Source organism: Octopus bimaculoides, chromosome 5, assembly GCF_046866305.1.
Source record: "Octopus bimaculoides isolate indiv1 chromosome 5, ASM4686630v1, whole genome shotgun sequence".
Taxonomy (NCBI): Eukaryota; Metazoa; Mollusca; class Cephalopoda; order Octopoda; family Octopodidae; genus Octopus; species Octopus bimaculoides.
In genome coordinates this window covers 109,661,479-109,670,920 of record NC_142932.1, presented here as the reverse complement: position 1 = coordinate 109,670,920, position 9,442 = coordinate 109,661,479, and positions in this window count along the sequence as shown.

The following is a 9,442-nucleotide window of genomic DNA, read 5'->3' as shown; positions in this document are numbered from 1 at the left end:
GCTTCTTTCAGTTTTGGCGTCCAAATCCACTCAAAGGTTTTTGTCAGCCTGGGTTTATAGTAGAAGACCTGCCTAAGGTGCCACGCAGTAGAACTGAACCCAGAACCATGTAGCTGAGAAGCAGATTTCTTGCCACTCGGCCATACCTGCGCCTTGAAAAAAACTTACACTAACAGGAACAGTTTATTTATAATAAAAAGGAAGCAGAACTAGAAAAATATCGGAGCAATATGGCTATTTGAGTAAAGCCTCCAAAATCATTGAAGGAAGCAAATTAAATTTTAAGTTATTCACATCTTCCTGTGGGGAAAACCTTCCAGGAAGCATAAAATACGTGGGTCTTAATTAAATGGATAGAAATATCTATTTCTTACTTCTTGGCAAAAATCCACAAACTGAAGGGAAAGGATATACATTAACGCATGCGCCTACACACACACACACACATTTACATACATATATATACATATATACATACATATATACGTACATATATATATATCTATCTATCTATCTATCTATCTATCTATCTATCTATCTATCTATCTATTTATCTATCTATCTATCTATCTATCTATCTATCTATCTATCTATCTATCTATCTATCTATATATATATATATATATATATATATATATATATATATATATATATATATATATATAGACGTATGCGTTGGCGTGTGTTAAGAAGTTTGTTTCCCAACAACAAAGTTCCGGGTTCAGTCCCACTGTGTATCACCTTGGACAAGTAGAATCTCCTGCTACAGCCTACGGTCTACCAAAGAGTTGTGAATGGATTTGAGAAGCTGAAAGAAGCTCGTCGTATATAAGGGGATCGTACACGTGATATATACGGCAAGAGTAAAACCACAATTCATAGCCAGAAACAGCTATTCCGTGGGGCACAGGAATGAATTTTCTGGGCGGTGCGGGTGACTTGGAGACCTCTCAGGACCAATAAAACAATAAGAAATCATAAAGAAGAGTGGTTTGAGGCCGGATATCATACTCCATTCAACTTCATCAAAGCAACTGTTTGAAAGTAGAATGGAAAAATCAAACATGTTCAAGATCGAAAAATTCGCTAGTCTGGCCAACAACCTGAAGGAAGCTAACTTCCGGGTGAAGGTTCTCGCCATAGAAGTTGAAGCCAGGGGTTTTGTGGGTAAATCTGCTTCCGATCGAATGAAACAAGTTTCAGTCTCTGAGAAGAATAGGATCAAAGACATAAAGAATATATGAGAGACGAAGGAGAGGTGTTTCATCTGGATCTGGTCGAGGAAGAATATAAACGATCGTCCTCCTAGCTGTTTACGCGCACAAGTCTCTGATATCCAAGTGGCTAAAAAGTGTCAGCAGAAGAGCACTCACGATTTATGATCTGGGTATGTCTCGCCCCTCTTAGAGTGTAAGAAATTAGGGGTCGAAACACATCCCTGAGAAAGAGCTTCTTTTCTAAAGGCCTTCTGTTGTTCAGCTCTCTTGAGTGTTTCTTACCATTATATCTGTGTATATGTGTGTGCTAAATGCGTTGTGTGTGTGTGTGTGCGCGTGTGTGTATGTCTGCACGTGTGTGTTTGTGTATGTGTGTGTGTGTGTCTGTTTTTATCCATCACCACAACTTGACACTAGTTTTGGTATGTCTACGTCCCCGAAACGTAGCGGTTCGGCAAAATTTATCCGATAGAATAAGTACCAAGCTTTAAAAGAATAAGTGCTGGTGTCGATTCGTTCGACTAAAATTCTTCAAGGTGATGCCCAGCATTGCTGCAGTCTAATGAGTGAAACCATAAAAAAATAAGACATATAGATTGTGTGCGTGTGTGTGTGTGTGTGTGTGTGTGTGTGTGTGTGTGTGTGTGTGTGTGTGAGTGTGTGTGTGTGTGTGTGTGTGTGTGTGCATGTATTAGAGGGCTGTTCGTGGGACTTGACCCCATATCTTTTGTAAATGGGTTAGGCGTTCTACCGTTAGACCAAAACAATCCTTAGAAACTTATCCATTTTAGAAATTTCATTCTTGACAGCGAGACTTATACCTTGATGACATCAGCAGAATTTAGAAACTTCGATAACGTGAAATAATTCCTTCTTAGGAAGGGAAAAACTTGAAGCAAATGAAGCCATAAATAACAGCTTGTAAATATTTCAACCCAATATTTGCATGCATTTATCTATAGCTTTATTTTATAGTTTCATCGTTCGTAAAATAAATTGTTTAATGCTCTCGAAATTTCTAAATTCCTATGCACAGATACATACATACAAACATACATACATATATACATACATACATACATACATACATACCTACATACATACATACATACATGTAGAGGCGCAATGGCCCAGTGGTTAGGGCAGCGGACTCGCGGTCACAGGATCGCGGCTTCGATTTCCAGACCAGGCGTTGTGAGTGTTTATTGAGCGAAAACACCTAAAGCTCCACGAGGCTCCGGCAGGGGATGGTGGCGAACCCTGCTGTACTCTTTCACCACAACTTTCTCTCGCTCTTACTTCAAAGAGTCAGCCTTGTCACACTGTGTCACGCTGAATATCTCCGAGAACTACGTTAAGGGTACAGGTGTCTGTGGAGTGCTCAGCCACTTGCACGTTAATTTCACGAGCAGATTGTTCCGTTAATCGGATCAACTGGAACCCTTGACGTCGTAAGCGACGGAGTACCAACAACAACATACATACATACATATGCATCTATCTATCTATCTATCTATCTATCTATCTATCTATCTATCTATCTATCTATCTATCTATCTATCTATCTATCTAATGTATGAATACATGCACACACATACTAACACACAAATTATGTTTGCTTGAATATTTAACTGCCTAAAAAGGACACAAATACGTATACACTTGGCTAACTTTGTCCAATGCCTAAGTACTGAATTGCATTTTTATTTACTTTAAAATCTAGTGGTGAAAGTTCTTACATCGGTAAACACGTAGAATAGCCTTTAACAAAAGTGATACATGACATATCCTCTCTTTATTCAAGCGAATAAACACAATGAATCATTTCTAGAGCTAGAGCAAAGACACGTTTCTAAGGATGCAAGCTTTTCTCCAGGCAAAGAAATTAACATCATAATGAAATCCTGCAATAGAAGTCAAGCGTATAGGTTATATTGTAGTGTTTGAATCAGTCGCATCTATCGTTGGAAAGTCTACTTAATCAGGCTTGTAAACTTACATCATGATCTTTTCGGTGGTGGAGAGACTATAAGAGGCGAAAAAGAAAGTAACTTTACTGTTCGTGTCTCAGCAAGTAGTGGCAGAGCTATTAGTCCCGAAAGTTTATCCAATGTGAGAAGGTCATTTCAGCCAGAAATGTTTATAGAGTACGGCTGATCTTTGGGAGTTATTTTCTTGAGAACAATGATAGGATGAAGAGAAGTGTCGCAGGTATAATGTATGTGTATGTACGTGTTTACTATATATACACACACACACTAACGTTTGTGTTTATCTTATGCATGAGCGCGCGCGTGTGTGTTTGTGTTAGTAAGAGTGAAATATTGTGAAATATCGAAATGGCGAGCTAATGAGAGTTGAAAAACAAATGCAAAGGAAATAAAGAAAAAAAGGAAAGCTAAAACTACAGAGAGAAAGAATTGAGGAGAGAAGAAGAAATGAAGAGAGATATTGATTACGATGACATTGGGGATGAAGAGGACGATAAAGGGTATAAGGGAGGTGTGGGGGTGGAGAGTTGAGAGGAGGATGAGGATATTGTTGATGTTGATAATAATAAGAGGGAGGTAAAGAAAACAAGAAATACTACAGCAGAAATGCAAATGTAAGGGAAATCCTGAAAGGGAAAAAGAGAATTATTTGATTATAGCAGCAGATTATCAATTATTATGTTGATTATAAATGCTTTGATTTACGAAGTAGTAGAATTTTATTTGTGACAGAAAAATCAATGGCTGAGGATTTAAGAACGTTTTCCTGAAATTGAGATTTGGTTAGTAGAGATTCGGTTACTAAATCGACAGAAATTTAATTTATTTAAGACAATTAGTGTATTGTCATCAAATTTAGAGAAAGAGATTAAAGTATTTTATAATAATAATTTTTAACCTTTATAATCGGCCATGTTATATTGAATTTTCTCAGCATCATTGCCAGGAATGTTTAAATCCGTTTTGTAATGAATACTCTAGTGCTATTGTTGTTATTGTTTAACATCAGGACGGCTCCCTTTGAGCACATCTATGATTAAAGGCATTCCAGCATTAACTGTCAAATATCTTTGCATGTAAATCACGGTGTATATCGTCCTAAGGACCATTCCTTATTCAAGTCGGTAGAGTGGGAGTGGAGGAAGATCTCGATTCTATTTATAATAGGTCGGGTGACCGCGTAGATGTCTTATTGCTGCCTCAAGTCTACACTGCAGTACGAATGTGTCAAAACAACCTTCAGTAAAAAAAAAAAAAGAAATAGAAACGAATTTATATTTCATTTGCTCTTCATTTATTCTTTCATTCCATTTTGTGTGACTTCGTTCGATTAAATTTCTTTATTCAATTCTGTACGCTGGTCTCAAGAAATGAAGTTTCAACACTCTGTTTCGGTCATATTACCAAGTTAAAGACTGCATTCGAAACCGTGGCTAAGCAACTCGTAATTCAACACTTCGTCCACCTTGCTGCATCTTCTCGACATAACACTCACCACGAAGTCAATGAAGCATTCCTAATTTAATCAACGAAGTGGAAAATATATTTTATTCGCAAGATTGGGCCATTTCTTCTGTTTGGACGAATCCATTTCTAAAGGCCACCACGTAGTTCAGTAGAATTTTATGTTGATTAGGTCATAGGAAAATGTCTTCTGATTGTATTTATTTAAAAGTATGGTAGAATGTGAGATTATGCTTGCTTTTCTCAACGTGAAATTCCGAGGATAACAAGGAAAGGCGTTACTGTTGCAAAAATCATCTTTAGTTATATAAGGTCCATGCATTAGATTATATTATAACAGTCATTGTGGTCTTCGTTTTGATAAATTAACAGTTACTTTCGTTAGTTCTTTAGTTCATTTTAATCGTCGCATGTATAACCATACTTGAACAATGCTTTAGGTGGTACCTGCAGCATACAGTTGGTAACATCTTTGTTGTATATTATAGGGTTAAAGTTATGTCATACTCGACATAACTAGTTAATAGTTAAACAAGACGGTGGAAGCTACTCTACACTAATTACATATATTTAAAAACTTCATAGTAAACTTTAACTATTTTTTAAGTTTGTTGGAAAGTTAAATAGTTGAGGAGTCTTATGGTTCAAACAGTTGCAGAATAGATTTCTTATATAAGAAAGTGAAGAAAGACCTGTGGTATCTGATGGCACACCATCATTCCTTTTATTTGTTTCTCTTTTATCTTTTACTTGTTTCAGTAATTAGACTGTGGGCATGCTGGGATATCGCCTTAAAGGATTTTAGTCGAACGAATCAGCGTCAGTACTTTTTTAAAGCCCAGTATTTATTCTATCAGTACCTTTTGCCGAACCGCTACGGTTACGGGAACGTAAGCACACCAACACCGGTTGTCTAGCGGTGTAAGGGGACAAACACAGACACAAAGGCACACACATACATGTATATATATATATATATATATATATATATATATATATATTTATATATATATATATATATATATATATATATATATATATATATATATATATATATATATGTGTGTGTGTGTGTGTGTGTGTGTGTGTGTGTGTGTGTGTGCATACACATATGATTGAATAAGTTGGAGTCAACAAAAAGGAGTGCAGTTGGACATTTATTTGCAATCCCTACAATTGTTTCTACGCAACGTAGTTCTCCCGGCTTGCAGGTATTTGGTTATGTAACCGTTTCTCTGCATTATGAGATCTAGTTGTATTTCCTCAGGCGATATTTAAATATTGTCCCCGTAAATTCAAATTCTCGATTTCAAGAGCATCCTATCTGTCTGTCGTGGCTACTACTAACTCCAGGCCACGACAGGTGCCCCACAGTGGGACTGAACTGGGAACCATCTGGTTGGGAAGCAAGCTTCTTACCATACAGCCACACGTGCACGTATGATTAAAATGCTTTAAGCGTTTTGAACAGCGTCCCAGAGAGTAGATTCGCGGTGGATGAAGATATTCCCAGCAGTTGAATTAATTTATGATATCATAAACATTTTGAAACTTTGAGAGATATAAAATAATTTGTTTTTAACAGTGGAACTCGAAATAGATAAAGCTATATAAAAGATGACGTATAAATAATGGGTTAAAATCCTTTGGATAGATAAAGCCTTCGACTTTTTCTGTACTGAGTATTTTAACCCAATATTCACATGCTATCATTTTATAGCTTCATCTACTTCGAGTCCTGCTATTAAAATTTAATTATTTAATTTATGTTTTTGTTAAATATTTTTGCCTATTTACCTGGTAAATGCTACTACGAGTCCAGACTTTTGAGTATTATTCTAACCTTTTAAAGATACTTGATTCTAGAAGATGAATACCACTGCTGAGTTTCCTATAATGTAACTTCTACGTATTCAGTCAGTGAACTCATGGCAAGTAGCTGACATTCTCCTAATGTGTTTGGAGAAGGATGCATCTGAAGATATAACTACACCTAACGAATTTACTATTTTGGATTGTTTCTTTGTTTGGAGCTAAGTAAACCATTTCGTAGGAAATTTTGTCAGTAATAAAAGCCATAGAATTTCGAAGAGTTGAAGAAAACGTTTTTATTAGTTTTCCTATCGTATGCAGCATCTAGATATTGTTGGAAGTATAGAAATCTATTTCTCTTTATCTCCAGCAACACTTTAATGATATCTTCGTGGCTACGGTGTATAGTCAATTGTACATTTTACCTACATCCTACAACACGGTGAAAAACTTGAGTTCTCAGCTATTACTGCATAATTTTTGGTTAAGCCAACAGCCATAATTTAACTAGTGCTCAAATCAAGGTATATACATTCAACACTTAATCCTGATATAAAATTTTCAATAATTTATCATATAGCTGAAATCGTATTAACCTTTTCCATTAAGCGGGCATCACAGACTATAATAAGTTAATTATTTCTTTTCTCTTAAATAGTATATTACACACTTCATTCTAATTTTCTCTGGATCATTCGAAAGATGTGACATAAACAAAACCAGGTGATATCTGGCTGCAATGGCTTGTCTGTGCTTTACTACCACCAGTGTTGTTGCTTATTTCAGAATTATCACTAGTAGTATACGAATAACTTCAGTGGATTATTAAGGCCGGACTTGTAAAATTTTAGGAATGTGAAAAGACTCCTATAACAAAATTTATTTCTAAGCAGTTCATTGTTCCGGTTAAAACTTCCTTAAACGGAATCATATACATTTGGGTATTGTGAGAAGCAGTTGTCTGGTAGTATATCTCTGTATGTTGATTGCTTGATTTCTTCTTATCAGGAGGAACATGCTCCCGTTTTGCTTCTTGAGTTAATGACAAATCTAGCAGAGGCTGTCATTATACGAGATATTTTGAGAGTGAATTGGATGAATTATTTATTTGACGGTTAAACTCAAGTGTATAGCAGGAGAATATCTCTAGATTCACCTTTATCTGATTGACCACCATGAGTTCCTTTCTCAATCGTACATCTTCATAAGAGTTGCACGCAATTGAATTTTGTTTTTAATTTTCAATTTGTGTTCACACAAGAAGTAGACTTGCGGTTTTATTTGATTTCATTTTGATTGCAATATTCAAAAGATTTTCTCTTAATGATTTGCATGTTGCAAGAAACAGCGAGGTTTTTAAAATTTGAATATTTTTACACTTGAACACTTTAGAAAAGTTTTACACAAACTTCATGTGTGAAGATTTGTCGGACTTGGTAAAGTATCATAGACAGCCTGGGTCAAAAATCTGATTCAATAGATGCCATCGCACCAGAAATTCAACCTTGTGATGTTTCACTGCAGCATGTTAACCCACCTTGTCCAGATACCTTGTTGGTCAAGTCACACCATCTTGCTAGCTGTGCTTCCTCTCCATTCGAACTTCTTGGAGGACAATCTTTCGCTCCTTTCGCCTTTCGTTACCAATCTTGCAAGTTGAAAAGTAGCCCGAATACTCAAGAAATATAAAATTCGAATTAACTCACTCTTCAGGTTTCGCTTATGCGCTCATTCAACCAATAAAGACAGCTGCGCAATATTTTTTACATGATATCTAGCAATATACCCCATTCATAGCAGTTTTTATCTGTAATCAGTAATTTAATAGTTCTGTTAGTTAAAAATTTTCCTCTAAAATACATTTTAGATTGATGCAATGCATAGTCTGATGCAATGCATAACATAAACGTATCTCTTATGGAGAATATTATAAATATAATTCTTTAGTAAATTTTCATTCCTATTTACACATATGTATACAACATCTTTCTAAAATTTCACGTACGTACAGATGCTAAAACAGAAACTGATAAATAAAAGTATTACATTAAAAAAAAGATGTTTTTACACTAAATTTTTTGGCACAAATTCCAAATGACACTTTAATACTTATTAGAAAAAAATCATGTTCAATCTATTTAACCATTACCTGAAATTACTCCAATTTATCTTTTCACACTCGAATAATTACCAACCTATATTTATTCAAAATTTTCTCCTCTTCCCAACCTGGTCTTTTACTTTCCTACCGTTAACATTTATACTTCGTCTGTTTTTGACCTTTAAATTATTTCATTAGTTTCCCATCACAAATAATACAAAATTCTTTTCTTTGTTATATAAAAATTCCCTTCTTTGAAACTTACAACAAAACTAGAACACTACACATATAATTCTTCTTTTGATGAAATTCATTTGTTTTCCTGTACAAATTCCCGAAACGGTCTGTTTTTCACCGGTTAGATAAACGAATAGGCACAACTCGAATTTTGTAATGAATTTGACTCTACTCCCTGTATTGAATCGTCCCATTTGTAAAAATTATGTTGATTTTCTTACAATAACTTTAAAAATAATGGCTTCAACTGTTGGCGCGAGGCCAGCAATTTTAAGGGAAACGGTATGTCGAATACATCGACCCCCAGTATTCAACTATTACTTATTTTATCGACGACCTAAGGATGAAAGGCAAAGTCGACATGGCGGCGAATTTGAACTCAGAACATAACGAGTAAGTAGAAATACTGTGAAACATTTATCCGATGCCCTCACAATCTCACAGTTCTGCGAGCACTCATTCTTTTGCTTTTCAAATAATAGTTCCAATTTTTGGCATGGGGCCAACAGTTTTTGAAGGGAGAGGGGAAACCTATTGCATTGACCTGGTATTTACTTTATCGACTCTGAAAGGATGGAAGGCAAAGTCGACCTGGGTGAAATTTGAGCTCAGAACTTAAA